Raw genomic sequence first — 12500 nt, 5'->3', positions numbered from 1 at the left:
TAATTTATTATGTTAGAAAATTTTTGTTTTTAAATGTAATAAATTAAAGAGCTTTTTTTATGAATAAACACTTTTTGTTTCCATCTTATCAATATTGATTATAATCGCTAACAATTATTATAATGATTTTAATTGTTTTTACTTATAATCGCTACCATTGATTATACTAAAAAATGCAATCGCAATTGACAAAAATTGTTAATAATTATAATTATAATATGTTTAGTAGGCAACCTTTAAAGCAATTTATGCATAACAGGTTGCTAGCCAAATATAAACTTAATGAAGTATTATGATGGACACTTACATTCGGAATTCATATATTTAAAGAAATAATTTTGATTATTCAGATTCTATTAATATTAGCTATTGTAAATAATATTAATCAAATGAAAAGTTTTTAAATTGTTAGGATGTATTTAGCAAGTTATGCTTTCCATACATAAAATAAAAATATATTATGTATAAATAATATTAGTGCTTGTAAAAGGATTAAGATTAATAAAACTAGATATATACTCTTAATACAATAAAAAGTAATAATTTAAAAGAATGTAAAAATATTTATTTAGCTGATAAATTTAAAATGGATAATAAATTTTAAATTTTTATTAACTCTTATTTATTATATAATATTTATTTGTAATCCTTATGCAAAATAATATATGACTTGAACAACGTACATGGGGGCGTGTATACAATTAATAAATTTAGGTAGAGAAATATATTTTGAATCAATAATTTATAAGTTCACAACAGAATAGTCAGATTTTTATTGTCTATTAAATATTTTTTAGCGAATAGATTATCCAAGCCTGGACCAACATTGGTTTGCCATAGAACGGCCAACGCAAGGGAGCCCAGTCTTCGGCCAAGGCTGGGCAACCCAGCCTTGGCCAATCCAATGATTATCCAAGCCTGGACCAACATTGGTTTGCCATAGAACGGCCAACGCAAGGGAGCCCAGTCTTGGGCCAAGACTTGGCATCCTAGCCTTGGCCAATCCAATGATTATCCAAGCCTGGGCCAACATTGGTTTGCCATAGAACGGCCAACGCAAGGGAGCCCAGTCTTCGGCCAAGACTAGGCATCCTAGCCTTGGCCAATCCAATGATTATCCAAGCCTGGGCCAACATTGGTTTGCCATAGAACGGCCAACGCAAGGGAGCCCAGTCTTGGGCCAAGACTAGGCATCCTAGCCTTGGCCAATCCAATGATTATCCAAGCCTGGGCCAACATTGGCTTGCCATAGAACGGCCAACGCAAGGGAGCCCAGTCTTGGGCCAAGACTTGGCATCCTAACCTTGGCCAATCCAATGATTATCCAAGCCTGGGCCAACATTGGTTTGTCATAGAACGGCCAACGCAAGGGAGCCCAGACTTCGGCCAAGACTAGGCATCCTAGCCTTGGCCAATCCAATGATTATCCAAGCCTGGGCCAACATTGGTTTGCCATAGAACGGCCAACGCAAGGGAGCCCAGTCTTGGGCCAAGACTTGGCATCCTAGCCTTGGCCAATCCAATGATTATCCAAGCCTGGGCCAACATTGGTTTGCCATAGAACGGCCAACGCAAGGGAGCCCAGTCTTGGGCCAAGACTTGGCATCCTAGCCTTGGCCAATCCAATGATTATCCAAGCCTGGGCCAACATTGGTTTGCCATAGAACGGCCAACGCAAGGGAGCCCAATCTTCGGCCAAGACTAGGCATCCTAGCCTTGGCAAATCCAATGATTATCCAAGCCTGGGCCAACATTGGTTTGCCATAGAACGGCCAACGCAAGGGAGCCCAGTCTTGGGCCAAGACTTGGCATCCTAGCCTTGGCCAATCGAATGATTATCCAAGCCTGGGCCAACATTGGTTTGCCATAGAACGGCCAACGCAAGGGAGCCCAGTCTTCGGCCAAGACTAGGCATCCTAGCCTTGGCCAATCCAATGATTATCCAAGCCTGGGCCAACATTGGTTTGCCATAGAACGGCCAACGCAAGGGAGCCCAGTCTTAGGCCAAGACTAGGCATCCTAGCCTTGGCTGACAATATTCAATTATTGAAGGGAAATCGCAGAATAAATCGTCATATTATTATTATTATTATTATTATTATTATTAAATTAATTACATTGATGACATAAACTCCTGAAATGGACACCTTTGACATTGTAAAAATTTTAAATACCTAACAAAAAATGGCATATACAACCAAAAGGTATACAATGCGCATGTGTAATACTGTTTATGGAGTAGGTACATGTACTTAAAATAACTTCCTCCTTCTCTGTCTTTTAGTCACTATCCTTTTTACAAAGTAATATTTATTTTTAAAACCTCTCACAAGTAAGATGTTCTAGTAATGTGTATATAAACATACAATGTTATCGCTTCTCGTCTCAATGAGCTAAGCTCAACGTGCAATAAGTGTTCTTATCAACTCAATATCTGGTACGCCTCGCATTGCGAGACCAGTATATTAAACTATTATTTGGAACACGGTAGATTGTTAGGACCTTGCTCCTCTTCTACCGCGGGTTGACTCAGTGTTGCGGTACAGCTGGGATTGGCCCTGTCAAATAAATCACAAAATAGAATTCTTCATAAAGTAATCTTAAAACTCAACTATGGCCTAGCCCTGCCAACCAGGCATGGGCCAGACTTAAAACTTAACTATGGCCCAGCCCTGCCAGCCAGGCATGGGCCAGACCTAAAACTTAACTATGGCCCAGCCCTGCCAACCAGGCATGGGCCAAACTTAAAAATTAATTATGGCCCAGCTCTGCCAACCAGGCGTGGGCCAGACCTAAAACTTAACTATGGCCCAGCCCTGCCAACCAGGCATGGGCCAAACTTAAAAATTAACTATGGCCCAGCCCTGCCAACCAGGCGTGGGCCAGTCGAGGTAACCAGTCTTGGGCCAGCATTATCATTCCAGACTTTACCCAAGTCTGGGCCAAGTCTGGCTTACAAGTCTGGCCCAGAGTTCTGCATAGTTGGACCAAGACTGGGCCAAGTCTGGGCCCGCCATACTTTCCTACATGGGTACTCTTAATACAATAAAAAGTAATAATTTAAAAGAATGTAAAAATATTTATTTAGCTGATAAATTTAAAATGGATAATAAATTTTAAATTTTTATTAACTCTTATTTATTATATAATATTTATTTGTAATCCTTATGCAAAATAATATATGACTTGAACAACGTACATGGGGGCGTGTATACAATTAATAAATTTAGGTAGAGAAATATATTTTGAATCAATAATTTATAAGTTCACAACAGAATAGTCAGATTTTTATTGTCTATTAAATATTTTTTAGCGAATAACTATTATGTATTACTAGAATATAATAATAATTTTTTTTTTTTTTTTTTTTTTTATGTTACTTGAATGGTGTATACGTTTACACGGTGAATGTAAAATCAATTAATCAATTTATATAGAAAAATATATTATGAATTAATTATAAATAAGTTCCAATAAAATAGCCTGATTCCCATTGTGTATTGAAATTTTTTTTTAACCAATTAACTATTAATGTGAATTTGTACAATAAAAATTTTGTATTAATTCTGTAAATTATTATATATATTTGCATTATACAGTATTTAGAAGCATTTAAATGGATAAAAATTTTTTAGAAAATCTACATATGTATCACATGTATTATACCGGTACCCTGTCGCAATATAACATGTACGATTTGTATATAAAATAAAATGAAATTTTTTCCCTAAAATTTTTTAATGAATCCCGAAAAATTCTATATATTTTACCTTTATATAGTATTTAGGACTATTTAAAAGGATAAAATTTTTTTCGAAAATCTACATATGTATCACATGTATTATACCGGTACCCTGTCGCAATATAACATGTACGATTTGTATATAAAATAAAATGAAATTTTTTCCCTAAAATTTTTTAATGAATCCCGAAAAATTCTATATATTTTACCTTTATATAGTATTTAGGACTATTTAAAAGGATAAAATTTTTTTCGAAAATCTACATATGTATCACATGTATTATACCGGTACCCTGTCGCAATATAACATGTACGATTTGTATATAAAATAAAATGAAATTTTTTCCCTAAAATTTTTTAATGAATCCCGAAAAATTCTATATATTTCACCTTTATATAGTATTTAGGACTATTTAAAAGGATAAAATTTTTTCGAAAATCTACATATGTATCACATGTATTATACCGGTACCCTGTCGCAATATAACATGTACGATTTGTATATAAAATAAAATGAAATTTTTTCCCTAAAATTTTTTAATGAATCCCGAAAAATTCTATATATTTTACCTTTATATAGTATTTAGGACCATTTAAAAGGATAAAAATTTTTTCGAAAATCTACATATGTATCACATGTATTATACCGGTACCCTGTCGCAATATAACATGTACGATTTGTATATAAAAAAAAAATATACATTTTTTTCTAAAAATTTGCATTAATTCCAAAAATTTTTTAATAATTTATTATAATTATTAATGTTTATTGAATAATTTATTATAATGCATAAATTTCATTTAATAAAATATGATAAAAGCAAAAAAAAATTTTTTTGGTCCCAAAATAAAAATTTTTAGCTGAAAAAAATTTTTTTTTTAAAATTTTTTTCTTTAAATTTTGATTATTCTGTAAAGTTTATGATGTTTAAAGCCATTTTAAACATTATCATATTTTGAGTTTGAAGCACCGGGTGTAATGTCTTTAATATATATGATGGATAGTGCGTGTAAGTTAATGAGATGAATGTATATCTATGTATAACAGTGTATTAGTGGTATTACGTTCAGCAGTCTCACACATATGATATAGTATGGTATAGTATAAGTTGTTTATTTTTCATACTGTCCGTGTATCATTCAACAAAGGTGGTGTAGAGTTGTATATGGCTTGGTATGACGTTGTTGCAATTCTATGGACACTATGATATTACGGATGCACAGATAGAGGAATAACACTTATCGTATATGTATCATTTATGTATGTTGACTGTGTAATGAATACTAAATATAATAAAATAATACACTTTTTAATAGAATAACATTTGTTTCATGTTTTAGTATGATATTAAATGGTATAGAATAGGTTGTTTATTTTTCATACTGTCCGTGTATCATTCAACAAAGGTGGTGTAGAGTTGTATATGGCTTGGTATGACGTCGTTGCAATTCTATGGACACTATGATATTACGGAATAACAGAAAGAGGAATAAAACTTATTGTATATGTATCATTTATAACGTACTTTTATGTTGACAAGAATGAATGTATATCTATATGAAATAGTGTATTTTGTGGTATTATGTTCAACAGTCTTACATATATGATATAGTATGATATAGTATAATTTGTTTATTTTTCATACTCTAAGTGTATCATTCAACAAAGGTGGTGTAGAGTTGTATATGGCTTGGTATGACGTCGTTGCAATTCTATGGACACCATGATATCACGAAAAAACAGAAAGAAAAATAACAATTATCGTATATGTATCATCTATATTATTATTGTATTTTGACTATGTAATGAATGCCAAATTTAAAAATATACACTTTCTTAATAGAATAACATTTATTTTAGTATAATATAAAATGATATTGAATATGTTGTTTAATTTTCATACTGTTCGTGTATCATTCAACAAAGGTGGTGTAGGTATGTATATGGCTTGGTATGACGCTTTTGCATGTCTATGGACACCATGATATTACGAAAAAACAGAAAGAAGAATAACACTTTTCAAATATGTATCATTTATATATTTTATTAACATGAACGCAAAATATACAAAATTATATATATATATACTCAAAATATTCTGGATGGTAATCAGTTTGGTTTATTTTGATATTTAATATTGTATTTTGGTTTTTTTGCTAGTAATGTTTCGAATATGTATATGCTGTTATTATTTTTTAGTTGTACATTGTATTAAATTGTTATCAATTATTTAATGTATGTATACAAAATAATAGCAAAAACATTTTCAATTATTATATAAAAATTTTTTTTTTTACACATGCATATTTATTAATATATGAAATTTTATCTCAGTTTTAATAAATATGTATTGAAATGAATAATAATACAATCTTATATATATTGATAATAGTCTGGATGGTAATCAGTTTGGATTATTTTGATATTAAATATTGTATTATTATTTTTGTAAAAAAATTAATGAGAATTTTGTAAAAAAACCTCTATATGTATATCTTTTTATATCAATATTTAAAAAAAAATTTTTTTTTATTAAATTATTGATTATAAATAGAATAACATATAAATTTTTTTGTCAAAGCAAGTTCATGGGTTATAAGTTTTAAACTTTACACTCCCATATGAGCACACAATATTTATATAAAAATTATTTTTATAAATAATATTACATTGACTCACCTCATACCAAGCGAGAATATTAAGTGTTATTATAACGTTTTTTATTTAAAATTAACTTTTTAAATAAAATTAAAAAATAAATGACGCTTTCAATCTAGCGACGAGTATGAGAAAATGTTTGAAATATTTTAAGACCCATTTGGTGATGGTCTGACAAAAATCATAATTATTTTTTTTTTTTTTTATTCAATAATATTTATTATGAATAACATGTTATATTTTTCTTTTTGTAAAAGCAAAAAAATTATATAAATGACATAATAAAATATATATTTGAAAAAAAAAAAAATTAATAATAATATATATATCTCATATGTTTTTTCTATTAATTTTAAAACAATAGAGATATAAAAAAAAAAAAATTTATATCAGTAATGGGTGAGACCATCTGATATTTAAAATGAAATTGTAATAATATTATTATATATTAATAATTATTGTATGAAAATTTTTTTTCTTATTATAAGAAAAAAAAAATATCATGTATATTATTATATATTTAATATTATAAATACAAATAGTTCCCTGGTTGATCCTGCCAGTAGTCATATGCTTGTCTCAAAGATTAAGCCATGCATGTCTCAGTACAAGCCAAATTAAGGTGAAACCGCGAAAGGCTCATTATATCAGTTATGGTTCCTTAGATCGTACCCACATTTACTTGGATAACTGTGGTAATTCTAGAGCTAATACATGCAAACAGAGTTCCGACCAGAGATGGAAGGAATGCTTTTATTAGATCAAAACCAATCGGTGTAAATTTTAATTTGCATCGTTTAATTTGGTGACTCTGAATAACTTTAAGCTGATCGCACGGTCTCGTACCGGCGACGCATCTTTCAAATGTCTGCCTTATCAACTGTCGATGGTAGGTTCTGCGCCTACCATGGTTGTAACGGGTAACGGGGAATCAGGGTTCGATTCCGGAGAGGGAGCCTGAGAAACGGCTACCACATCCAAGGAAGGCAGCAGGCGCGCAAATTACCCACTCCCGGCACGGGGAGGTAGTGACGAAAAATAACGATACGGGACTCATCCGAGGCCCCGTAATCGGAATGAGTACACTTTAAATCCTTTAACGAGGATCCATTGGAGGGCAAGTCTGGTGCCAGCAGCCGCGGTAATTCCAGCTCCAATAGCGTATATTAAAGTTGTTGCGGTTAAAAAGCTCGTAGTCGAATCTGTGTCCTACACTGTTGGTTCAATGCTCGCATTGTTTAACTAGCATGTTATGTGGGACGTCCTACCGGTGGGTGGTACAGATTATGTATAAAGTATATTTTAGTGTTATTATTTATTTAATGCATTATATATATTTTTATTATGTAATTTGTCGTAAGTGTTTAACCGTTAAGAGCGGTGGCAGCCCCCAATTGCAATCCCGTCGCGGTGCTCTTAATTGAGTGTCGAGGTGGGCCGGTACGTTTACTTTGAACAAATTAGAGTGCTTAAGGCAGGCTCAAATTTTGCCTGAATATTGTGTGCATGGAATAATGGAATAGGACCTCGGTTCTATTTTGTTGGTTTTCGGAACTCCGAGGTAATGATTAATACGGACAGATGGGGGCATTCGTATTGCGACGTTAGAGGTGAAATTCTTGGATCGTCGCAAGACGGACAGAAGCGAAAGCATTTGCCAAAAATGTTTTGATTGATCAAGAACGAAAGTTAGAGGTTCGAAGGCGATCAGATACCGCCCTAGTTCTAACCATAAACGATGCCAGCTAGCGATCCGCCGAAGTTCCTCCGATGACTCGGCGGGCAGCTTCCGGGAAACCAAAGCTTTTGGGTTCCGGGGGAAGTATGGTTGCAAAGCTGAAACTTAAAGGAATTGACGGAAGGGCACCACCAGGAGTGGAGCCTGCGGCTTAATTTGACTCAACACGGGAAACCTCACCAGGCCCGGACACCGGAAGGATTGACAGATTGAGAGCTCTTTCTTGATTCGGTGGGTGGTGGTGCATGGCCGTTCTTAGTTGGTGGAGCGATTTGTCTGGTTAATTCCGATAACGAACGAGACTCTAGCCTGCTAAATAGACGTACTTTACCGGCATCTCAAGGCCCATCGGCTGTTTGTTTCCCATTTCATTCATTTTCATGTGTGTTATGTATTGTATTTATATATGCATGTATTTTTGAGATTTAACGATCAAGATTATATTTTGTATATATTGTGCTTTATGTTGCATATGTTATGGTGTATGGGTACGCAGTTTTTTGATGTGGTTTTTACTGCCGGCGTACAAATAATTCTTCTTAGAGGGACAGGCGGCATTCTAGCCGCACGAGATTGAGCAATAACAGGTCTGTGATGCCCTTAGATGTTCTGGGCCGCACGCGCGCTACACTGAAGGAATCAGCGTGTCCTCCCAGGCCGAAAGGTCCGGGTAACCCGCTGAACCTCCTTCGTGCTAGGGATTGGGGCTTGCAATTGTTCCCCATGAACGAGGAATTCCCAGTAAGCGCGAGTCATAAGCTCGCGTTGATTACGTCCCTGCCCTTTGTACACACCGCCCGTCGCTACTACCGATTGAATGATTTAGTGAGGTCTTCGGACTGGTACGCGGCAATATTTCTGATATTGCCGATGTTGCTGGGAAGATGACCAAACTTGATCATTTAGAGGAAGTAAAAGTCGTAACAAGGTTTCCGTAGGTGAACCTGCGGAAGGATCATTAACGATATATATAAAATATATTTATTTATATTTTTTGTATTGTTTTTAAATATTCCAAAAAATAAAAATATTATTGATAAGAAATATTTTTTTTAACAAAATTACATATTAATATGTTATTTTGTTAAAATATATAATAGTAATTATGTGTTAAAAGAGATTTATTTTGGTTATGATATCATATTAAAGTAATACGCCAAACTTTTTTTATACACATAATATATCTATACATATAATATAGAGAATATTATATAAATATTAATAATATATTTGTTACATATAAAATATTTTTATATTCAATATTATTATTATTATTAAACAATAATTATTAATAAAATCTATAAATAATTTCTCTTATAAAAAAGTGAAATTAAAAATAGAATATATTGAAATTATTTGTTTATATGTATATAATCTCTATTAAGAAAAATAAAATAAGATTATAATTGATATAATCTATATTTTTATTTTTCTATGTTATATAATAAAAATAAAGAAAACACAAGATAAAATTTTTTTAAAGAATAAAATTTATTTCAAATTTAAATTTCTTTATGTTTTGTCTTGATATTTCTTTTTTTTTATTAAAAGTTATTATGTTAAAAAACAAACCCATTTGTTTTGTACCATATTAATATTATATATATTTTTATGTAGAAAATAATTTATAAAAAAAAAATAAATACATTTCTATAAAATATACCAAATATTAATTATTATATCTAGCTAGCACTAACAAAAATATCAAAAATGTTATGTATATATTTATTAATACCATAATATCTTTAATTTATATATATATATATTTAAAATAAAATATATAATTTATATTCTAGAAAAATTTTTTTATTTTAAAAGAATTTATAAAGATATATAAATTAATAATTTTATTTTTTATATTAAAAATAAAGATTATTATTAATAATAATACTTACATTTAAAATTTATAAAGATTACCCTGGACGGTGGATCACTTGGCTCGTGGGTCGATGAAGAACGCAGCTAATTGCGCGTCAACTTGTGAACTGCAGGACACATGAACATTGACATTTCGAACGCACATTGCGGTCCTTGGATACTGTTCCCGGACCACATCTGGCTGAGGGTCGTATACATTATATTAATATAATAAAAGATTATTTTACATAAAATTTTTTTTATGAAAAAGAAATTTATCAATAATTAAAAAAGAAAATTTATTTTTTCATATTTAATTAAATTGATAAATAAAATTTTTATAAAAGAAATGTAAAATTATTTATATATGAATGTTTTACGCCAAATATAAGAAAAAAATAAATATAAAATGTTTTTAATAGCATTTAAAATTTATATATTTTTTATTATTTGTCGACATTTTTAAATTAATATATCAATATTATTTTTTATCATTTATATATAATATTATAAAACTTTATGTTAATAATAATATTAATAATAAATGATATTAATAATATATTTTTAAAATATTAAATAAAGAAGAATAAACAAAAATATTATATATTAATATTTTGTTATGGAATATTTTATTTGTAATAAAATTTTCAATATACTCGAAAAAAATTAATATATATAATTATTTATTTTTTATTTTCTTCTCTTTAGATAAATATAAAAATAATATTATATAATAATATTAAAAAAATTTGAGTATGAATAATTAAGAAAATTGTTTACTTATAAAATATAACAAAAACATAATATATAAAAAAAATTTTTGTTTTAATACTTCTAAAAACTTTTACGACCTCAGAGTAGGTGAGATTACCCGCTGAATTTAAGCATATTATTAAGCGGAGGAAAAGAAACTAACTAGGATTCCCTTAGTAGCGGCGAGCGAACAGGGATAAGCCCAGCACTGAACCCCGTGGCTGATAAACAGACACTTGGGGAATGTAGTGTTTAGGAAGATTCAATATAAACCTATTGTTATATAATACATCCAAGTCCATCTTGAATGGGGCCATATACCCATAGAGGGTGCCAGGCCCGTAGTGATTATTATTGATGATAGGTGAATCTTTCCTTAGAGTCGGGTTGCATGAGAGTGCAGCTCTAAGTGGGTGGTAAACTCCATCTAAGGCTAAATATTACCACGAGACCGATAGCGAACAAGTACCGTGAGGGAAAGTTGAAAAGAACTTTGAAGAGAGAGTTAAAGAGTACGTAAAACCGTTCAGGGGTAAACCTGAGAAACCCGAAAGGTCGAAAGATGAGATTCATTTACTTTTTATCGTTAATCAACCAATTTGTACTAGCATGTGACAAAAATTTTTATTAGGAATTTATTTTTAGTAAAAATATATGCACTGCTGTATATTGTTAATTGTATGATAACGAGGTATGCACTTCTCATCTTGTAGGACGTTGCGACCCATTAAATATTAATCTATAGGCATTGGTGCGTTGATTAATGTACAATATTATTTTTTGATAATATTTTGTGTATGTTAAACGCCTATGTTTCTTGATTAATTGTTTGATGGTATTAATTATAAATTGATATTGAGTCGCGTTATTAACGCGTTCAGATCCACCACGAGTATAAATAGGTTTTTTTATTAAAACATATTATATATACGGATTTTATGCCGTTATATGATACTATTTAACTGTCAGTAGGTGTATGATAATGAACTGGCTCATTTTTTTTTATTAAAAATTTATCTGTCAGCGACGATATAGCTTTGGGTACTTTCAGGACCCGTCTTGAAACACGGACCAAGGAGTCTAGCATGTACGCAAGTCATTGGGAATAAAATATTTTTTCATCGAAATATTTATAAATTTTATGAAACCCAAAGGCACAATGAAAGTAAATATTATTTATATTTTTTTATAAATGATAAAAGGAGGATATATTTATATTATGTATTAAATATCGCACTCCTAGGGCGTCTTATATTATTATAATTTAGTTTTCGGATTATATTATAATAGAGGCGCACCTAGAGCGTACACGCTGGGACCCGAAAGATGGTGAACTATGCCTGGTCAGGATGAAGTCAGGGGAAACCCTGATGGAGGTCCGTAGCGATTCTGACGTGCAAATCGATCGTCGGAACTGGGTATAGGGGCGAAAGACTAATCGAACCATCTAGTAGCTGGTTCCCTCCGAAGTTTCCCTCAGGATAGCTGGCGTTCATTATATAAGAGTCTCATCCGGTAAAGCGAATGATTAGAGGCCTTGGGGCCGAAACGACCTCAACCTATTCTCAAACTTTAAATGGGTGAGATCTCTAGCTTGCTTAAAAACATTATTTATAATGTGAAGCTATGAGAATATATTTTTTATATATGGATCAGAGTGCCAAGTGGGCCACTTTTGGTAAGCAGAACTGGCGCTGTGGGATGAACCAAACGTAGAGTTAAAGCGCCAAAATTGACGCTTATGGGATACC

The 12500-nt window shown here is 31.4% G+C and overlaps 4 non-coding genes across 4 annotated transcripts in view; all 4 read left to right on the top strand.

Annotated features, from left to right (window-relative positions):
• The first annotated feature begins 2372 nt into the window (after positions 1 to 2372).
• Positions 2373 to 2566, top strand: LOC123303614. Its single transcript, XR_006535719.1, has one exon. It is a non-coding gene; the product is annotated as a U2 spliceosomal RNA (small nuclear RNA).
• Positions 2567 to 6944: 4378 nt separating this feature from the next.
• Positions 6945 to 9100, top strand: LOC123303615. The gene has a single exon (XR_006535720.1). It is a non-coding gene; the product is annotated as a small subunit ribosomal RNA (ribosomal RNA).
• A 953-nt stretch (positions 9101 to 10053) lies between these two features.
• On the top strand, positions 10054 to 10208 carry LOC123303612. Its single transcript, XR_006535717.1, has one exon. It is a non-coding gene; the product is annotated as a 5.8S ribosomal RNA (ribosomal RNA).
• Positions 10209 to 10843: 635 nt separating this feature from the next.
• The window catches only part of LOC123303624, a 4577-nt gene continuing 2920 nt past the window's right edge, over positions 10844 to 12500 (top strand). Inside the window, exon 1 of the ribosomal RNA XR_006535729.1 lies at positions 10844 to 12500. This exon is cut by the window's right edge and continues 2920 nt beyond it. This is a non-coding gene — a ribosomal RNA (large subunit ribosomal RNA).

This window comes from Chrysoperla carnea, assembly GCF_905475395.1.
Source record: "Chrysoperla carnea chromosome X unlocalized genomic scaffold, inChrCarn1.1 SUPER_X_unloc_11, whole genome shotgun sequence".
NCBI lineage: Eukaryota > Metazoa > Arthropoda > Insecta > Neuroptera > Chrysopidae > Chrysoperla > Chrysoperla carnea.
Note: the sequence above shows the minus strand (reverse complement) of the source record. Positions and strands in the feature narration are given on the sequence as shown.